Source organism: Theropithecus gelada, chromosome 11, assembly GCF_003255815.1.
Source record: "Theropithecus gelada isolate Dixy chromosome 11, Tgel_1.0, whole genome shotgun sequence".
Lineage (NCBI taxonomy): Eukaryota > Metazoa > Chordata > Mammalia > Primates > Cercopithecidae > Theropithecus > Theropithecus gelada.
In genome coordinates, this window is record NC_037679.1 from 67,322,128 (window position 1) to 67,343,961 (window position 21,834).

At 49.8% G+C, this 21,834-nt stretch overlaps 1 protein-coding gene across 4 annotated transcripts in view; it reads right to left on the minus strand.

Moving 5' to 3' along the window:
* The window catches only part of CMKLR1 (chemerin chemokine-like receptor 1), a 52,750-nt gene that overhangs the window by 23,763 nt on the left and 7,153 nt on the right, over positions 1-21,834 (minus strand). For 2 of the 4 annotated variants that reach the window (XM_025403786.1, XM_025403784.1), the window contains exon 2: positions 19,682-19,894. The exons of 1 other annotated variant lie outside the window; for it this stretch is intronic. The gene's annotated coding sequence lies outside the window, so the exon portion shown is untranslated. Of the gene's footprint in view, positions 1-10,281; positions 10,400-19,681; positions 19,895-21,834 lie in introns of those variants that run through there. One more of the 4 variants, XM_025403785.1, reaches the window with a different exon arrangement.

Below are 21,834 nucleotides of genomic sequence, written 5' to 3' on the forward strand. Positions count from 1 at the left end.
TTTTAAGCAGAGGGTGCCATCTTTCTAAAAAGATTCCAGCTTCTAACCTGGGTGGCTGATGCGGGGGCTGTATTGAAGAGGAGAGGCTGGAGGCAAGAGAATAGCAAGAGGCCTGGTGAACTGAGGGCCCTTCTGCCAGTTCCAGGCTGACCCAGAAAGTGCAGTTTTTGGAGGCTCCAGGCGTCAGGATATCCCATCAGAGAGCCGGGAAGCCCAGCAATCTCTATTTTTCTTGAGGATTTTTCCTCAGCCCACAAGGACTGGTTTGTTTCCAGAGCCATTTCCATGGCAACCACCAATGCTCCAAGAAAGGTCTTGAGTGAGCGGAGGAGTGAGGACCAGAGATACTCAGATGGGTCTTCACGGGAGAAGCCAGGTCACAGAGAGGGGCCCATACTATCCAGTCCTGGGGCCTGGGAGCCATCTTCCCCTGGAGTCCGTGATGCCACAGATAAGCTATGGTTGCCATGGTAACACTGAGTCCCCATCCCTGGGCCTCATGGACCCAGGGCCTTTCAGCAGGGGAGTAGGCAGAGATAGGAGGGAGGCAGTGCTGAGGGGCAGCCAGAACCTGTAGCTTACCAGGCACATCCCAGGACATGTGTGTGAGGCAGGTAAGTTTGAAGACCGCCTCCCCACCCCCCGCCCAGGAGATAAGCAGGGTGCAGATGAAGGAGCAGTCTCTGGGGTCTGGTGTTGGGGTTCTGGAAAGGCAACCCCCACTGCAAATTGATCCCAGATACACGCTGCTGCTATGCCTTCAATTCCACCATCAGGGTCCTGCTTTCAACTTTCCCCCAGTGAACTGAAGTCAGTGTCGTGATGACGGTGGAGAAGCAGAGGCCCACACACAAAGAGGAAGGAGCTTTTGGACACAGTTATACAGCAGAATGCAGCAGGACTGGGACTCAGATGCCAAAACCATTCCAAATATGTCACATCCAGTTAGTGGTTGACGTGAATGTGTGTATGTGTGCGTGTGAGATATTAACGCTTAAAAGTGCTAGGGAGACCGGGCAGGGTGGCTCATGCCTGTTATCTCAGCACTTTGGGAGGCTGAGGCAGCAGAGTCACTTGTAGCTAGGAGTTCAACACCAGTTTGGGCATCAGAGAGAGACCATGTCTGTAGGAAAAAAATAATAATAATTTAAAAAATTAGCCAGGTGTGGTGACACACACCTTGTAGTCCCAGCTACTCAGGAGGCTAAGGTGGGAGGATTGCTTGAGCACAGGAAGTTGAGGCTGCAGTGAGCTATGATTGCACCACTGTACTCCAGCTTGGGTAACAGAGCAAGACCCTGCCTCCTAAAAAGAAATAAAGTGCCAGGGAAAGGATGCTAAGGGGAAAAGGCAGCACAGAGAGGGAGAGCTGGTGGAGACAAGAGGCAACAGGAGGAAGAGTGGGCCACTGAGCATGGGCATTAGCCTCCCTTCCCCTTGGAGACCCCAAGTGAGGTCAGTAACTCAAGGCCACTGACCCAGGACAGGGCTGCAGGACTCATGGGAAGTCCCAGGCTGGGGGCAGGAAGGGACTGCTGGGGGGACCTCCGAGGCCAAGTCCTTCCAAACCAACCTGCTCCCTGTGCTCAAGGAGCCCAGTACCCCTGAGTATGGTTCAAAGTACCTGGGCCTCTGGTCTTGCAGGTCCCTCTGCCTGGGGTGTGCTTTTCACAAGCATCCCCTTGCTCCTCCCAGCCTCACGTGCACAAATCCAGGTAGAGCAGGCAGCAGGGTGACAGGAGGAAAGAGAGCCATCCTGCTATGTGCCAGGCACCTAGCTGTGAATTTGACTTCCCCTCATCTCCTTGTGTCCTGACAACCCATCTTCCCCCTGGCCTGAGGAGTGGAAGAACATTACCCCCATTCCACAGATGTTGAAACTGAGGCTCTGAAAGGAACGACATCAGGATCACCACCCAGTGCCTGGTGGAGCCAGGACTTGAACTCAGACCTGTGGGAACCCAAGGCATCTATACCCTATCACAGCACTTCCAAGCATCATGGATGGGCTGACGGGCCCCTTTCGCTACAAAGCACTCCTTCCTCCCTAGGACTTCCCTTACATCCCGCCAGCACAGCTTCTCCACGGGGAACAGCCCTCACCCGCTGACTGTCACGGGGTCCTCGGGTGCAGCTCTGGGGTGAGAGGAACCAAAACTGAGAGTCTGGGGCTGATGGAATCCACTCCCTGCTTATGAGGCACCGATGGCATACTCTACTCAGTGCCTTCACTCACAACAAACCTTCAAGGTAGATATTTTCATTCCCATTTTTCGGATGTGCAAATTAAAGCATAGAGAAGCAAGGGCACTGGCCCAAGATCCCACAGTAGGAAGGAGCAGAGGAGAGGTTTGAATCTGCGCTGTCCTGACTACGGAGTCCACGTCTTCAGTGACGGTCACTGTCCTTCATGTTCTGTGGCTTGCCTGCTGCACGCGGGGCCCTGCGATCTTGTATCAGCTGTCCCCACCTGTGCATCTGTCCCCACCTTGCATATTCGCAACCCTACCTCATTGCCTTGGGGTACTCAGAGACTCCAAATCACTCCCCCTCTGCACAGTCTCCACAGGCTGGCCAGACTCCCAAGGCAGGGGGGGCTACAGAGGCCTGTCCAGCCACATGGTGCTTTGAAACATCCCAGAGCCCTGAGCTGCCCCAGAGTCCTCCTGCCTAGGCTGCTAGCCCCGAGCACAGAGGCCTTGGAGCGCTCAGGCAGGCTCTGGCCCCTTGGAATTCCCTGGCTCCAGCCCAGGCAGCTGACAAATGGACTGGCACCACTGCCAGCAATCAGGACGGTGGAGTATGAGATCCCACCCTGTTCCCAGGCACAGGGAAGGAGGGGCAGGCTGCCCTTCCTTTTGACCCTGTCACCAGGCTGTCACTTCTCCCAAGGCAAAGCCCAAGCCTTGACCTAGGAGGGGTCTTGCTGGAAACATTGCCCCCCACCCTACCCCAACCCACCTCCATGGAAAACAAAAAGCTGCTTGAAGACCAGAGGAAATTCCAGAATCCTAAAAGTCATTGCTGGAGAGGCTTTAGGATCAAGGGGTCTTGTACCCTCATCTTACAGGAAAAGGGAAGTGGGTCAGTGCGGCTGAGAGCTTAAGCCTCACTCAGTTACAGCAAATCCACACATGAATCCCAGCTCGGCCCTTCCCATGCTATGTACTCTTGGGTTACCAAATCACAGACTCCTCATCTGTAAGGGGGGTCAATGTAAAGATTTCATGAGATCATGTATGTAGGGTGCATAGGGTGACCGACCAGTTGTCCTGGTTTGCCAGAAACCAAGGGGTGTCCTGGGATGCAGACTGTAAAGTGCTCAAACTGGAATGTCCCAGCAAATCAGGGCCCGCCGGTCACTCTATGAACATGAAGAGACTGGCTCCAACAAACCTGCCCTTTGGCTATTATGTTTAAAGAGAGCTATGTCTGGAGTCAGCTATCAGTGAGTTTGAAACCCCCACTAGCAGAACTTCTAGAAAGACTTGTCAAGTCTTTAGAAAGCTCTTCCTTTTTTTCGCTAAACTGACCTTGAGCAACCTGCCACATTCATGTCAGTGTTGGTTTAGGCCCCTGGAGTCACACAGGACGAGCCAGCCACCTCCCTCCCCAGGCAGCAGCCACTTCCTCCCTTTAATCTCGGCCAGCACTTCCTCTGCATCATTCTTAACCCCTTGCCAGCCGACCCCCACCAGGCCATCCGAGCTGCTCTCCTGGGTTGGGGAGGGGTGCCACAATACGTTTTGGCTTGCAGGTTTGTTGATTTTTTATTTTTGTTCACTTATATACTGGCGTGATGCAGCTATGGATGGTGGGAGGTTCAAAAGAGGCTCACTTATACAGGGAACATAAATTAAAGTAAAAGAAGGAAGGGAAACATGGGTAGAGACAGAAAATGGAGCCACGGCTAAGGGTGAAATGCAGGGGACAAAAAATGTCCTAAATGCTGACAATGGCTGGACCACACACCGGACCCCCAGCTTCCTGAAAGGGGGACCCAGCTACATGAGTCACACGCTCCTTGTGAAAAAGCAAACCCACTCAGGGGGAATGGCAAGGCCTCCTGATGCTAGGAGCAGGACAACTGTCTCCAGAAGCGTGTGGAGAGAAGACATGGGGGATCTGATCGCGGAACGGGGCCTCCAGTTCCTGAATGTTTTAAGGGAGGCACCAAACACTCACTGACGGACAGCACTGCCCCAAACTGCAATTCAGTAAAAGCCACTTTTCCTAGATGTGACTGTGAGTTTCAGTCTACACAACCAAAGAATCCAAATTCTTTGGCTTACATGCATTGCTGGTGTAATCCAAAGAATGTTCTAGAATATCTGAGAAGGGGCCTGAACCGTGGCCTTTAAGTCATTCTCCCTGACGTTGTTTTCTCAGAACTGAAGCCTTGGTAGCAGTAGCAGGGGTAAGCGGGACACTACTCTTTCTTTTTCTCCCCCTCCCCTTTTTAAATTTTATTTTATTTTAATTTTTGGAGATAAGGTTTTGCTATATTGCCTAAGCTGGTCTTGAACTCCTGGCCTCAAGTTATCCTCTCGCTTTGCTTCCCAAAGTGCTAGGCTCACCAGCATGATCCATCATGCCCAGCCCAAGGGACATCATTCTCTATGGCCCAGGCTCGAACACAATCTTTTTGTTTTGAGACGGAGTTTTGCTCTTTTTGCCCAGGCTGGAGTGCAATGGCACAATCTCGGCTCACCGCAACGTCCATGTCCCAGGTTCAATTGATTCTCCTGCCTCAGCCTCCCAAAGAGCTGAGATTACAGGCATGCTTCACCACATCCGGCTAATTTTGTATTTTTAGTAGAGATGGGGTTTCTCCATGTTGGTCTCAGCTGGTCTCAGGTCTCACCTGCCTCAGCCTCCCAAAGTGCTGGGATGACAGGCATGAGCCACTGCACCCAACCCGAACACAGTCTTTCTCCACACCAGCTGGGGGTGGGCCTGGGGCATCCTTACGCTCACTTATCTGTGAACATGTTTTATGAAACAGACAATCCTGACAAGGACACACTTGACACACAGGTGGAGTGACCCTCCATCCTGGCTTGCCCACGACAATCCCTGTTTATGCTTTTTGTCAAGCTCCTTTCATTCTCAAAGTGCCCCAGTCTGGACAATAAATCCTAGTTTCCCTACTCATAGATCACTCCCTCCTCTGGCCCAGAAGCTCCTGTGTCCTGGCCTTGCCCACCTACTTGTGCCAGGCCCTAAGCTAAGCACACGTCCTGTGTCATTAAATTTCCATAAGGGTCCAGTGAGGCAGGTACCACCATGATCCCCATTTAACAGATGAGAAAATGGAGGCTCAGAAAGGCTGCAGCTGCTGTCTCAGGAGGTAGCCATGTGCCAGGAACGTTCCAGGATTTAAACACCAGTTGTTTCTGCACAGGCGGCTACTTTCACTACCTCTATTTTTCAGATGCAAAGACTGAGCCTTAGTTCACCAATAAAAGGGTGAACTAAGGCCCTTACCAAAGCCCCTATGGTTTCAGCCAGGAAAGACCACAGAATGTCCAAATTTCAGAGTCAGCTTCCTTCAATCCAGGCTCATGAGCTGTGGGTCCTTGGGCAAGTGACATGGCCTCTCTGAGCCTTGATTTATCTCATCGGTAAAATGAGGATGAATCTTGCAACTCACTATTGGGTGAATGAGGAGCAAACGCAGGACCGGCACCTGGACCCTGCGCCTCAGCCCAGCTCTTACAGCTCTACCAGGAGGGGATGTGTTCCCCCAGGAAGCTCACAGTCCTCAGCGGAACCAGTGCATACTTCATGGAGTCACTGCAAAATGAAAGGCAGCCCCTTATTCAAAAATTACTGAGAATTCAGGACGGCAACAGCCAAGTGTTAAACCAAGCACAGGCCTTCTGAGCCCTGTGTGGCTGCACTGGTCACCAGCCCGAGATGCTGGCCCTGCCCCTCAGCTCTGGGGAATTGGAGGGAAGAGCCCTCTTCACTTCAGGCCCCAACAGGGCAGGGGCTTGGCGGGGTGGGTGATCTTAGGAGGGAGGAAGGAGCAGCACAGCCAAGAAAGAGCAGAGAGAACAGAGGATGACACCTCCTCAATGTAGACAGAAAGAGATGGGGAGGAGGGGCAGGGAGAGGAAAGCCAGCAGGAAGAGGAGAGATGCAGGACTGGAAAGAGGAAGACAGAGCGGCCAGGGCAAAGCTGCAAAGTGGCAGAAGAAAGACGAAGGCAGAGTGAAGAAAGTCCCCAGGAAGAGAGACCCAGAGGGAAGAGGAAAGGGCAAGGCTAAAAGGAGTCTTCTGCCAACTTCTGAGAAGGTTTAACAAGACCCCACGGAGCCACTTAGTGTGGGCAGGGAGGGCCCCAGGAATCGCTGTCCTCCTGGGGCGGGGGCCATTTGCTGTTGCATTTGCATACATTTAAAAGCACAGGAAAGGCAGTGCTAGGGATTTCCAAAATTCCCAAAGATCAGGGAGCTATGGGCAAGGTGTCAACCCCATAGCAGAAATGGGTGGGGCTTTTGCTTTGGGATGGAAAGCCAGAGCCCCCTGGCAATGGGTTAGACCATGCACTGGTTGGAATTGCCAATGGCAGCTCAGTCACAACTTACTGCAGCCTCAACCTCCCTGGGCTCAAGTGATCCTCCCACTTCAGCCTCCTGAGTAGCTAGGACTACTATAGGCGTACACCACCACACCCCACTAATTTTTTTTGTATTTTATAGAGATGGGGTTTTGCCATGTTGACCAGACTAGTCTCCAACTCCTGGACTCAAGTGATCCCCCCACCTCGGCCTCCCAAAGGGCTGGGATTATAGGCATAAGCCACTGCACCCAGCCTCAATGTCACGGGTTGATTTTAACAGGAAAAGGTGTGATTTAACACACAGCCTGTTTGGTGGTGGGCTAGAGGCAGTGTTTGGGAAGGTCTGGCAGACACAAGATGAGCTAAAAGCTATTCCAGGCAGTTCTCTTCATTGAGCATGGGTTTCAGTCATTGTCTGCTCTAGAGGTTCTCTTCATCCATGGATATTAGCATCGAGGAGAGCCCACAAGAACACGTTGTTTTCCCTACAAACATTTCACCGAGAGCTCAAGGGTATTCTTGGAATGAGATGGCAGGTCCACTATGAGACATAGGTATTGACTGACTACCCATGGCCTCAGGAGGCCACCAGGAATGCATCACAGTCACAAGGATGATGTGGACACTGGAGGGAGAGGTGGGCTCTGTGTACACCCCACAGGACTCTCTCAGCTGGTTCAAAGTGGGCCAAAGGTGGCCTCATTCTGACATCAAGGAAAGATGTAGTCAGCTGGACAATAAATCCAGCTAGTTTGAAAACCCCAAATGTGGTTATGTCACAGTCAAGGAGAAAATAGGAATGAAAACCATGGGCCTTAGAGTTTACAACACATATGCTATTCACATAATAACACTCTTAGCCTAATGGTCATCCATCCACAATTTTAATAGGCTTTTTGAATTTAAATTGCTGACCAGGCATCACAACTCCATCTAACTGGTGATGTTCAAACCATGTAAAACTATAGAAAGATTATAATGAAAAATCTTGCTCCTACCTGCCACCATTGATCCAGTTTCCACTGTACCCATCTTCCTATGTTGGCTCCTTATGTCTCCTTCCAGAGTTTCTTTGGGGAAATACATTCCCTTTTCATTTCATTTCTCTCATTTTGCATAAAAGGTAGTATACTGAACACACTATTTTGCAACTGGCCTTCCTTACCTAACAATATATCTTGGTGATGATTTCTTATTTGTATATTCATATGTACAAAAAATCTTATCCTTTTCGATAGTTGCATAGTATTATATTGGTAGATTTGCCAGCATTTAATTAACTAGTCCCAGGGATGGGCACTTGAGTTGTTTCCAGTTTCTTGTTGTTACAATGTTATAATAAATCATTGTGTGTGTTACAATGTTACAATTAACTACAAATGTATATCATTTCCCACATATTCTTAATAGAGTCTGGAGTTCTCAAGCTCTGGTCTTTCATAATGAGCAAATGGGCTTTGAGCACTCCCTTTGCACTGATTGTGCTGTGTTTTGATCCATCAAGAATATCCTTCAGAGCCACTTAGACCTTCAGTCCCCATAGAACCTGGGCCATGTCTTTAGCACAAGGTCTGTCTCATGGGAAGTCAGAGAACCTTGGTTCTTATTTCAGCTGTACTGGCTGTTCCAACTCCCTGTCCTCAGTTTCCGCATTTATCAAAGGGAAATGACAATTGTTTGCAGGGTCACCATGGGGAGCAGGGATCAGGAGAGAATTCTGTGGATATATGACAGTATCCACAGTGTGAGGGAGATTTCTGCCTGAGGCCTCCTTGTCACCCCAGAGGGCAGATCTGTACTCTGTGGGTTCCCAGAGAAGATGCCAGTCAGGCTGGAGGAGGGAGTCTCTGAAGAAAACAGAGCAGCCACCCGCCAGTGACAAGTTTCCAGTATGATCCCTGATCCCATAGCAGCCAGAGCCTGAGCCCGCAAGGAGCCATGTTCTGGAGGTGGCTTCAGTGGCCCCAAGCAGCCCTGAGAACTGCCAAGTTGAAGCTGCTTTTATTCTGTTTTAAAATAAAACAGTGATCACATTCCCAGGGTGTGGAGACACCCCTCCCCTCCATGAATTAGTCTCAGCTTTCCCAGCCACTCAGGAAAGGATCCAAAGGAATTTTCCACCCATAGCTTATGCAGAGCAAATCCTGGCGGGCAACAGGGTGCCTGCCCCACTTCCAGGCAGGAGTCCTCACCTCCTGCTTTGCAGCACTCACATCTTCCCAACTTGCCTCCCCTGGGACCCCAAGGTGCTGACAGAGGAGCCTTTGTCTCCCTCTTCCTGGCCTCCACGCCCTTTGGCAAGAACCCTGGCCATGATGTCTCTGCTGATGCGGGTTTCCAAGGCTCATTTTGTAACCACGAGCAGAGATCTTTGAAACCGCCACCTCGCTGAGCCATGAGAACCATCACTGCCAACCCTCAGGGTCCTCTCCATCCCTTACTTTGCCCCAGCCTCCCAACAACGTTGAGGACCACCCCTACCTCACAGGTAAGTAAACAGAAACTCAGAGAGGTCAAGCAACTTGCCCAAGGTCACACAGCTAGAAAATGAAGGAGCTAGGACTTGAACCCAAAAGCCATGTTCAGTGTGTGATGGTTAAGGGTATAGATCCTGAAGCCAGACCACCTGAGTTCAAAAGCCAGTTCTGTCATTTACCACCTGTAAGACCTCTTTGCTGCTTAAATTCTTTCCTCAGTTTCCCAATCTGTAAAATGGGGCAAGACATACCACACAAAGTACATACCTCATAAATAGTATATACCTTCTAAAGTTGGTGTTAGGATATAAGAGAAGGAATATAAACAACTAGAACAATAATACCTGGCCCATGGTAAGTTCTCAGTATATTATCCATTGTTATTATTGTTGCTGTTGTTGAGTATAATTATGAATCTTACCATTATATGACATGGCCTCAGACATAAATGTGGCATGATTGTAAGGGAGTATGATTTAAAAACAAATCAAAACAAAAACCTCCTCTCAGAATTTCTTTCACACTGAGGTATAAATATCTGATGACCTATTACGTATTTCTCATTCTTACCTTCAAGAAACTTTATTGAGCACAAATTACCTGCCAGGTGTCAGGCTGGGAGAGACAATACAAAGATATAGCTCCCACTCCCAAGAAACCCAAAGCCAGGTAAGGGTGACAGACAATGAGTGAATCATGACAGAGTAAGCCCAGGGCTAGGGGGACCTGTCGGCATAGTATCAACTCCAGCTCCCAAGTCAGGGAAGGCTGCCTGGACAAAGTGAAACTTGAAGGACAAGCAGGAGTTGGCCAGTGGGCAACCCAGGCTGAAGTAACTTCAGAGGCACAAAAGCATTGCACTTTCACGTGATATAGCTGGAGAAGAAGGTTGTGAACTGAGTTGGGATTTAAAGCTGTGATGGTGGAAGGAAACTCAGGCACTGTGTGGAATAGAAGTAGAGTTTCAGCCAGAACATATGGCCCCTGGTGTCTCTAAAATCCCAAAGGGGCGGCATGAATAGGGGATGAAGCCCCAATCTTCCCTCCCCAAGCCCTGGGAGGTATGCGCCAGGTAAGGGGTGCTTTCTCCTGAGCTCCAGCAGGAGTCCCAACCCGTTCCAGGGATCCGGGACTCAGAATTAACATCCCAGCCCTCAGACTGTGAATACTTCTCCCCCACATTTAGAAAGAGCCAAAGTGCCAGCCCACCTCCCAAGCCCTTCATATAACATATGCCTGATTTCCCAAAAGCAAAGATTTCTCCTTCCTTCCCTGCTTCTTCCATCTTCCCCTCAGCCTCTTCCTCCTCCATGTCCCCTTCCATGGGCAGACTCACAGACACCTGTTCCACTTTGGCCTTCCTCTCCCCAGCTCCCACCCTCCAGGAACCTGAGCCAGCAGCTTAGGACAAACCAGCTCATCAGGTCACACACACATCCACACTGGCTCCACCCACCCTCCTGCTCATTCATTCGTCCTACAAGAGGATTAGAAACTGGACCCCAGAAACTCCAGCACAGCCATATTTGAAGAAACACAGTCCAGCAGCCAAAAGTCCCTGTAGACCTTTGAAATGTTTACTGCCACCTCTCAAAGAACAATAGAAGGGTATTGTAGTGGACGTTTTTCGTACCCAGTCGGGGTCCTTTTCACTAGCAGGGTCCCCCATCTGCCAGCTGCAGGGAATATTAGATGCTAACAGCTCACGGCTGCCCTCTCCTCCTAAGAATTGCCCTCAGCAGAGCAGGAGCTGCCCCTGCCTGGCTGCCACAGGGCACAATGCTCGCCCCAGGGCTCCCTGGGGCATCAGACTGAAGCTAGTCTCACTAGCTTAGGCTGAGGCCAAATCCTCAATAACCCCTTCCCTCATTCCCCTTCTCCTGAGAGCAGAGTGAGGCACCTGCCTTGAGTGCAAACTTAGGGAGGAGGGTTGCCAAAAACCTCACTCATCCAAAAAATAATAATGTAATGTAACATTTTTTCAAAATCAAAGTGACAGCTATTCAGGAGGCTAAGGCGGGCAGATCAATTGAGCCCAGGAGGTCAAGGCTGCAGTGAGCTATGATCATGCCACTGTACTCCAGCCTAGATGACAGTGAGACCCTGTCTCCAAAAAATAATAATAATAATAATAATAAATAAATAAATAATCAAAATTAATGTAAAAAATCGCACGATGAGCAAAACATCAAAATAAAGATGGGATTCCATCCTGCAGTTTCGTGCGCCTGTGTCACTCACCACCCCCTAATCCTGACTCTGCCGGAGAGCACACCCTAACACAGAACATGCACCCAAATCCCTATCTCAGGCTCTGCTTCAGGGAAACCCGATCTGAGACCGGGATCCAGATCAGAACCCACTGCAGGGGTTCTTAGAACATACTCTGACTCATTCCTCTCCTCTGTATTTCCACATCTAAGAGACCCTGATGTCCTTCCCTAGCTCCTCCCCACACAGCCCCATTCCAGCCAAGGCTCTGTCTCTGCTCACTGCCCTGACTGAACTGGGAATTGAGCACACATGGTGATACAGTTTGAATATCTGTCCCCTCCAAATCTCATGTTGAAATCTGATCTCCAGTGTTGGAGGTAGGGCCTAAGGGCAGTGTCTGGGTCATAGGGGTGGATCCCTCCTGACTGTCTTGGTGCTATCCTCCAAGTAATGAGTGAGTTGTCTATTAGTTCCCACAAGAACCGACTGTTTAAAAGGAAGAGGTCGAGGGGAAGGTGGAAGAAGGAGGGAAGGGAGAAAGGAGAAATCTTTGCTTTTGGGAAATCAGGCATATGTTACGTGAGGGGCTTGGGAGGTGGGCTGGCATTTTGGCTCTTTCTAAATGTGGGGGAGAAGTGTTCACAGTCTGAGGGCTGGGATGTTAATTCTGAGTCCCGGATCCCTGGAGCGGGTTGGAATTCCTGCTGGAGCTCAGGAGAAAGCACCCCTTACCTGGCGCATACCTCCCAGGGCTTGGGGAGGGAAGCTGGGGGTTTCGTCCCCTAGTCATGCCACCCCTTGGGGATTTTAGGGAGACACCGGGCTCCAGATGTTCCGGCTGAAACTCTAACTCTGCTCCACACAGTGCCTGAGTTTCCACCATCACAGCTTTAAATCCCAACTCAGTTCACAGCTTTCTTCTCCAGCTGTATCACGTGACAGTGCAATGCTTTTGTGCCTCTGAAGTTACTTCAGCCTGGGTTGCCCAGTGGCCAACTCCTGCTTGTCCTTCAAGTTTCACTTTGTCCAGGCAGCCTTCCCTGACTTGACAACCTGAGTTGATACTATGCCAACGGGTCCCCCTAGCACCTTGGGCTTACTCTATTAGTTCCCACAAGAACTGATTGTTTAAAAGAGCCTGCCACCTTCCTTTGCTCTCTCCCTCCTTCTCTCCTCATGTTGGCTCTCCTTCAGGAGAGATGCTGGCTCTCCTTCCCCTTCCACCATGAATGGATGCTCCCTGAAGCCATCACCAGAAGCAGATGCTGGTTCTATGCTATTTGTGCAGCCTGCAGAACCATGAGCGAAATAAACCTCTTTTCTTTGTAAATTACCCAGCCTTGGGTATTCTTTTATAGCAACACAAAATGAACTAAGACACATGGTAATCATTTCATCCAATTGCCACATCTGGGCACCTACTGTGTGCCAGGTGCATTCTCCCCCTGCAACCTAGCCTTGGATCTGGCAGCAGATACCTTTCCCTCCATACCTCATTCTCTCAGATCCCCCCTTCAGCCAGACAGTGCCCACCTGAATCCCCCACTCAGCTCAAAGAAGCCCAAGAGATGAGCTTAGCTCAGTCAACATCACGCCTTGGGATTTCATGAACTGGTTACATTTCCCAGAAATGTTTGAGACTGTCACAGAGTTGCCACCTTTCTACATTTGTCAAGTAAGGACATTGCAAAACTAAAACCATCCCTTACCATCACCACCACTTCAGAAAAGAAACATACCCAGGAAAATAGGTGGGACATAGACTCATCTTTTTCTGTTGAAAATATTTCACTTTATGAAAAGCTTACTCTGCTGTTATTTTCCCTTTTTATTTTATTTACTACTATTATTATTATTTTCTTTTCTTTTTTTTTTTTTTTTTTTTTTTTTTTTTTTTTTTTTTTTTTTTTTTTTTGCTTATCTGCAGACTGGTAAAAATGTGGACACAGATAGGCTCTGGTGGGCTGGGGTTGTCAACCTTTCTGTTTGACATTCAGGGAAACTAAGACCAAAGGACAGCTTGTCTTCCCCATTCAAACCCTAGTCCTTGAATGTTTCCCTGAGGAAAACTGAGGAATGAACAAGGTGCAGTGGAGACAGGAAACCTGGGTTTCAGTCCTGACTCTGCTTCAGATTTTCTGTGAACCTGCACAAGTTTCTGCCCCTCTCTGAACCACAAGACTGCAAATCTTTCAGATGACACTGAGCTGGAAGTTGCCATCTGGTCCAACATGTAGGACTTGGGGTACAGTCCCTGCCTGAGCTCACAAACAAGCTTGGCTGGAGAAAAAGGACTGGATGCCAGTCCTCTTTCTCTGATATCCAAACTAGCGCCTCAGTTTCCTCTTCTGGAAATGAGTTCTTTGATCATTGCCAACTCCAGATTGCCACACAGACAGTGGCATAGGGGCCAAGGGGAGAGAATTGGCAACAGCTAAGCCACCTGGAGGAAGAGGCTGGCCCCACAGCCAAGGGCCTCTGATAAGAGGCACACAGGACTACTTCCAGCTCCAGAGAGACCAGGGGTCTACAGTCCAGGCCTGGCAGGTCCCCTCCCTGTCAGAGACCCAACCCAGGCCAGAGGTCTAGGACTCCAGCTGGGAACCCCCAGAGTTTACATCTCTGGGCAAAGCCAGGCATTTACCTGTCCCCAGTGGAAAGGTGCTTGGGGTGCCTGGTGCCAACTGGGTTCTTGGTGGTCTCTTTTTTCTGGGAGTTGGATGTGATCACACTTGTTGTAGAAGGAAGCACATCTCAGCTGTCCAGGAAACGTGTCCTGGCTGCCCAGACACAGATGTAGGGGGGCAGATGGGAACAGGGCTCACCAAAGGGGCATCATTTTAAGTGCTGTACTGAGGCTGCCTGGGTTCAAGCCCTGGCTCTGCCGCTTACCAGCTGTGTGACCTTGGGCAAGTCACTTAACCTCTCTGTGTCCCTATTCCCTCCAATATACAATGGAGAGGTGAGGGGAAGAGGATCCCATCATGTGTGAGCACTCCCCTCAGACCTGACAATCCATGAGTTCTCTACTCCAAGTTTCTCCAAACAAGCCACCCAGACAGGAAGCCAGAGCACAGACAAGGCGCCTCTCCATGAAGCCGACCCAAAGGCTTCCGAGGGGCTCCATTTTCATCTTTAAATGCATGGGCCTATTATGGCGCTGAATGCAAAGTTCCCAAGCTATTTTCTTAAAGCAAGTGCCCTCAAAATAATTGTATGCAGTTTAAAAATAAAACACATGGCCTTGAAATAATTTTAGTGAGGGTTTGGTTTTCCCTAAGGGCTGAGGGTGTACCCTTCTGCTATTGGGGCTCGCTTGTTCATTTCCTTGCAAGTGTTTACTGAGCACCCACCAATGTGCTGGGTGCAGGGGTGGTGGGTGGCCTGAGCACGCTTCCTCCCACAGCCTCCAGTCTGACCACAGCCAGTTCCCAGAGGGAAGAAACCAACAAGAACCCTGTCAACACCCAGGGCCTCACGAACCCTCCCACTGGGAATAGGTGAGTGCTTGGCTTTGCCCAAAGTTGCTGCACCCAACCTCTGGAAGACCACAGCTGGTTCAGAGCACTTGCTACAGAAGAAAGAGGGCGAGAGGAAAAGAAGGAGAGAGAGGGAGATGGGGCAGCGGAGACAGGGCAGTGGAGTCGGGGCAGTGGGAGGTGCACTGGGAGGACAGGGATCAGGCAGCCTGGAGATGCCCCCAGCATTTCCAGAGGGCTCCCAGGCACCACCACCCTTCAGGGAGCCGGAAGACACCCAGACAAGCCTTATGGGTCGTTCTGGAAATTTGTCCCGGGGGCCTGCCTTGGACTGTGGCTTCTTTCATTTCACCCCTGTCTGCTCTCAATCACCTGAGAGGATGAAGATCAGAGCCACAGAGCTTCTTACTAAATCCACATCATGACTGGGGATTGTCCACATTGTGGGTGCTCCTGGCAGGTGCAAGGCAACTTGCACCCCCTACTGTTATCAGCCCAATTCCAATTTCCCCCAATGGGTAAATAGCTGGCTGTGGCAAATACCACAAATATTTAAATAACTGGCTGTTGCAAATACCAAAAACAAGTAAAGAAATAAAACATACCCTCCCACAGATCCATCTCCCCCTGCCCTACCCAGACAACCCTATGAGGCAACATCATCCTTACACCCATTTTACAGATGAGGAAACTGAGGCAATCAAGCAAGGAAGTCAAGGAATTTGAAGCCAAGCCACCAAATTCCAGAAGCTTTGACCATCTTGCCATCCTGCCTCTCTAAACACACCTGGATAAAATGCACTTCTACTCACACGAACCCAGCCACCAACACCACATCCTATCCCAGTTCCTGCTTCCACTCCCTGCACAAGGAGGGAAGGAAAGTCAGTTGAAAGACAGTTTTACCAGTTCCACAGAGTGGCAAGGACCCCAGGCTCCTCATCCAGGGCACGGGACATGTTGGGGTAACCACTCCTACCCCCAGGCTCTGTCAGAAATGCTGGAGGGTGGGCGAGCAGTGTAGACGAGTGTGCTAAGATTGGGACACTCACCTCTGTGACCTCCCAGGCCTGCCCTATTTCTCTGAACTCTGCTAATGTGGAGCTCTGTCATTTTTTTAAGGCAACCCAATTCTGGCCATTCTGTCTACAAGAAAAGGGAGGAACAAAGAGGCCCCAGTGGAGGTGCGAGGAAGTTGGAACTACAAATTTCTCCTATGAAATTGACTCAGTAGTTTTCTGTCCTCAGGTCCTTGCAGCAGAGGAGGCTGTGGTTTGCTTGTCTCTGGGAAGATCCCCAACCAAAAGCTGCCCCTTCCCTGTGCTTATGTCCACAGCATCTGAATGTCCCCCATCCTGAGCACTCTCTGCTGGCTGAAGGCATCCTGCTCGCAAACCTTCCACTCCGGCAAGCTATCATCGTTGCAAACACCTCAGTGTGAGTGAGTTTATCGCTTTAGTTTCCAACTGGCCATCTGGATGAGAACAGGCTTCTGAGGCAATGGGCCATGACACTGATGAGTCAAGCCACGGAAGATGAAGAGACAGTCCCATCATAAAGTCTATAATCAGTATAGAAGGAGTCTGCAGCAGAGGAAGGGGGGAAAGGCCTGGAAATCACAGGGGAGAAGAATTCATGGACTCTGGAGAAGGGGGCTGGGAGAACAGGGGCAGCCTGGGCGATGTGGCCTTGGGCACTCAGCTGATGTCTTTGAGCCTCAGTCTCTGAGCCTCATCAAGGACAGGGAAAGCTGGCTGCTAAGGGACTGGGGGCTAGAGCAGAGGAGGTGATTGCAGAATTCAATCGCATTTCAGAAAGTATTTCTCAATGACCTCGTATGCACCGTGCCTTATTTTAAGTGCAAGGAAGTCTTCAACATGCTTCTTTTACAAGGGCTCTACTAAGCATTGGTCCCACTGCTATGTGTTTTTTCATGGATTCGCTGATTTAATCCTCACCACACAACTCATGGCAGATCCTGTCATCAACTCTAATTTACAAGTGAAAAAAACTGAGGCTGAGAGGGAGAGAGAGAGACAGAGAGAAACTGATCCAAGATCACCCAGCTGGTAATCAAGGGACTCAGGATTTGAACTCAGGTCTAACTCCTAACGTGGAACTGTAACACGATAGAACTCATCAAAGAGCAAAGAACTACAGCTGCTAGAGGGTGGGTGCCTTTCAAAGACAGAGAGGGGGATTGGCTAATAAAGATGACCTGAGGCCGGGCACGGTGGCTCATGCCTGTAACTCCTTCACTTTTGGAGGCCAGGGCAGGAGGATCCGTTGAAGCCAGGAGTTTGAGACCAGCCTGGGCAACATGGTGAGACCCTATCTCTATAAAACATTTTAAAAATTAGCTGGGCATGGTGGCACATGCCTGTAGTCCTAGCTAACTTGGGAGGCTGAAGCAGGAGAATGGCTTGAGCCCGGGAGTTCAAGGCTACAGTAAGCTATGATTGCACCACTGCACTCCAGCCTGGGCAACAGAGTGAGACCCTGTCTCTTAAAAGAGAGAGAGATGTTGTGAATTAGAGAACGAAGGAGTGAGTGAACACATATCATCTCTCTAGGTCTCCGTTTCCTGGCTATAAAACAGGACTGTTTTTCCCACCGCCCACACATCTGATGAGTGTCTGTGAAGCCAGCGGGTGGGTGCTTGGCTTATAAACAGCCTGTTGTGATCAGCCAAGAGGTAGGACTGGTCCCAGAGGACAATCTTGGAGGAGGGAAGCAGGACTGGGCAGCAGCCCAGCCTGAACTCCACGGGTGAAGGCTACCTGTCCCTTCAGGCGGTGGAACCAACACAAAAGGCTCTTGGAAGGAAGAATGAGGAGGTGCAGTGGGCTTCCTGGGTCCCAGGAAAATGTGAAACACCGGACGGGGTGGGACGGGGCTGAGAAAGTGTGGATCAGAGGCCAGCCTTCCAGGACGTGGAGGTCAGAAACCCTGTGATGGGGAGGGGAGGGTGTCTCCCCACCAGCTGGCCTCACAGGCTGCTCACAGCAGTTCTCTCTTCTCCCCCGAGTCATGTTTCTAATTTCCTGATTTCCTTCACATCTGAGACTTTTCATGGGAGGAGAGGGAAAAACAGTAAAAGAAAGGCCTGTTTAGGCCAGACAGGGCCAGCTGCCCCCAGGAGAAGTGAGGCCAGCAAGTCAAGGTCTCCACCCAGTCCGTACCGTGTCTTTTAGCCAAGGCAGGAAGTCCAAAGGGAAAAGCTTGGAATGAAACTAGGACTTTGGCATTGCCTACAACGAGCATTTCTTAGCCTTTCGTGGTTCCAGAGTGCTGGTCTCCCTCGTCCCTTCCCCACCAGGCCAGCCCCCTGACACTGAGACCCCAACTCTGGGCCACACGTGATCTCGTGTAAGCCCCACAACACCCCAGTGAGGAAAGCCCTTTTATGATCCTCTTCGTAAAGTTGAGGAAACTGAGGCTCAGAGCAGTTAAGCAACCCTTCTGAGGCCTCCCAGCCAGCACGCGGCTGAAATGGGTTTCAAAAGAGGTCTGTGAGAAAAGCAGAGCAGCTGCCTCTATCCACCCGGTGGCCATCCCATCTGACTCAAGGGAAACCCTTTTTCTTCATGACCTAAATCTCTGACAGTTGAAGAGGCCCCCTGTGAGTTGAGTCTGTCATAAAAGAGACTGCAAATTGCCTGCACTCCCTGAAGACCTGTTCTTGACGTCAGTCAGCCATACCTCCCCACGGCTAGGAGGCCAGGGGACCCTTTAGTGCCCAGCCTGGATTGGTCTGGCTGCCGCAGCTGGTGGCCAAGTCTGCCTTTCTCCAGTAAAGACGTCACCAAATTGCCTTGGGCAACCCAAAGTTGCCATCTTAAATCAACTCTCCTTTAGCGTTAAACCTGAAGGAAACACCTTGTTTCCTCCCAGCCTCTATGCCTAGGTCCCTCAGCAAGTCCTGGGAGTGGTGGGAGGGGCATCCACCATTCAATCAAGGAAGTCACCAGTGGAGAGAAAGATTCTGTTCTCCAAGCTGGTTGATGGGCCAGACAACCCATGAGATAAAGCCACAAACCAGCATGCCCACTGGAATTTCAAACTTAATTAGCTTTGGGTTGTCTGGAATCTTCCATTGCCCAAATGTTCAAATTTAATCAATTGAGTTTGGAGAAGGCAAGGGTTGGAGGCAGCAGGATGCTGTTCCCATGAAATGAAGCACAATGTGGACCACCTGGAAAATTGGGTAGGGCCTTCAAGGCCATGAGGAGCATTCCGATCTCCTCCTGCCCACTGTGCCAGACTCCCTGCAGTCATCAAGTCTCTGGATCTGTGTTCATGCAGCTCTCCCTGCCTAAAATCTCTCTCATATCTAGCCAACTGCTCCTATAGGCAACTCAAGGCCAACTCACGCTTTGAACCCAGCTCGAATACATGCTTCCTTCTTGAAGCACTATTTCCTGGCTTCTCCAGTGAAAGCTACCTACACTCCACTCCTGCAGTACTTTGCACACTAAATGTATCAAGCAGGCATAAATGGGAAGGTATTTAACAATAAGCACTCAGTAAAAATGGCCCAGTAGTCACTTATCGTTCTGAATGGATGATGAATTGAATCATCATGGGTGACTGCAACCTGTGAGCAAAATTTGCCCCAAGCACCGACATTAAAGCCAACCTTCTGGCTAGATGGGCCTCCACTCTGTTTACTCACCTGTCTCCCACTCAAAGGGGAGCTCCCTGTATCCCATGCCCCTAGCACACAGTTGGTGCTCAGTAAATGCTTGTGAAGTGAACGGAGGCTCCTTTAGACAAATCCTTTCTGAGTTTCAGTTTCCCCATCTGAAAAATGGGAGTGTAGACTAACTTAGGGTGACAAATGATTATCTCCAGAGGGCCACTGTCATTCGTTGTTTTAAGATGAAGATGGTAGATTGTCTTTAAAGATAGACTGTAACATCCCACCCTGCCCCAATACTCACATGTCACTCCTCCCATCAAGAAGTGGACTCTATTTCTCCTCCCCGTGAATCTGCACTGGCATGGTGAGTTGCTGTGACCAACAGAAAGTGGTAGAAGTGATGCTGTGCTAGTCCCAGCCTAGATCTCTCGATGCCAGCAGGGTCTGCTATCACTGTTGCAGAGCCCTGAGCCTCCTGGTAGAAAAATCCAAGCAGTTCTGCTAGAGAGATGGGCTACAGAGAGAGAGAGAGAGAGAGCACACAAGTTCTGGGATGTGAGATCATCTTATATATCCCAGCCTCGGTCAAGCTCCCAGCTGAATGCAGCCCACGAGTAATGCAGCCAACACTATATGGAGCAGAGATGCACTGTCCCTGCAGAACTCTACTAAGTTGCATAATTATAAATGAATAAGTCAGTTCAAGCCACTAAATTTGGGGATGGTTTGATCCACAAAGATAAACAACAAAGACATCTGGGCTCAACTAAAGGAAAAGTCATGACTGATGTGTGATGTCTGCCACAGCACATGGTGAGGCGTGTGGACTTCCATCCCTGGACTAGGTCATGTCAAGGTCAATGCCAATTCAATTCAGTGTCAATTCATTATTCTTCTGGGGCCTTCTAGAAATTCAAGTTCCAGATTCAGAGGGAATTCATCCACCATCAGAGAGAACCCCAGCAGGGATCCAGTGGGGACCCTGGAAGGATTAAATGAACCCATGAGGTAGTCCCTCTTGGGGCATATAAACAGTAACTTGGAAAGAAAGTAGAGCAGTTGGTAGCAGGACTGGAAGCAGAAAGAAGTAGAAATGGGAGACACTGAGCCCCACTGATAGTAGAACAGCTGACTGGGGGCTGCAGGCTCTTGCAGTCTAGGAGACAAAGATAATCCATCCCTCAAGCCAATTCATATCCCAAGAACCTTCCAGATCAAACACAAGCCTGGCTGGGCAGCTGGCACCTTCTCCCCTCCTAGTTAACATCCACATCCTCAAAAACGAACCTTCTTTCTTATGGGGGGAAGAGAAGGAGCCCTCGTGCTCCTTGCAGCCCATGAGCCAGACAAGCATGTCTCTCTAGCATGGGGCAGAGACAGAAAGGTTCTCATAACTAGAAATCACCAGTACCTGGGATGGAGAGACTCTAGCTGGGAAGTTAAACTGCTGGGGGATCATTCATTCATGTTGAGCCCCCTACCAGCTGCCAGGCACTTAACTTTTGCTATCTCCTTCCATCCTAACAACTACCCTATGTACTACATGCTGCCATCCCCATTTCACAGAGGCAGCAGGTTCATAAGTGCAGGGACTTGAACGCAGTCTAAATGATGCCAAAGCCTGGTTCCTGGGTTGGTCCTGATAATCACTGAATACTCCCGGGTAAAGCCTCACTGGTTGCTAACACTTGCATCCATTCTAATTCGTCAATACTCTGCTGAACCAACTGTTAATATATGGCCACCTGAACTCCCAATATCCAAATTCCAAATTCAAGAAACAATCAGATGCAGACCAATGTCACTGGTAGACAGAATAACAGATCCCTAAAGATGTCCACATCCTAACCCCAGAACTGTATATATGTTATCCTACATGGCAAAAGACACTTTGACACTTTGCAGATGTCATTAAGAATCTTGAGATGGGGGGATTATGCTGGATTACCCAGGTGAGCCCGGGGTCTTTAAAAATGAGACAGGGAGGCAGGGGGGCCAAAGTGATTTGATGTGACAAGGATTCAACCTGCAGTTGCTGGCTTTGAAGGCTGGGGAAGGGGACCATGAGTCAAGGAATGTGGCAGCCTCTAGAAGCTGGAAAAGGAGGGCAAACAGATTCTCCCCTATGGGCTCCAGAAGAGACGCAATCCTTGATTTTAGTCCAGTGAAACCCATTTGGGACTTCTGACCTCCAGAATAATAAGATAACAGGTTTGTGTTGTTTTAAGCCACTCGGTTTATGGTTATTGTTACAGCAGTAACAGGAAACGTATACGCTTGCTACCTGAACTCTTACTTCATCTAACACTCAGGAATTCATAGATTCTGATAACTGTTCAAACCAATTCAGGTAACAAAGGATGGGCATTTGAGCGTCCCCTGCCTTTATTCCCCACCCCAAGTCATTTATTGAGCACTTACTCCAGGCCAAAGAACATAGCAGATGCTTTCTCA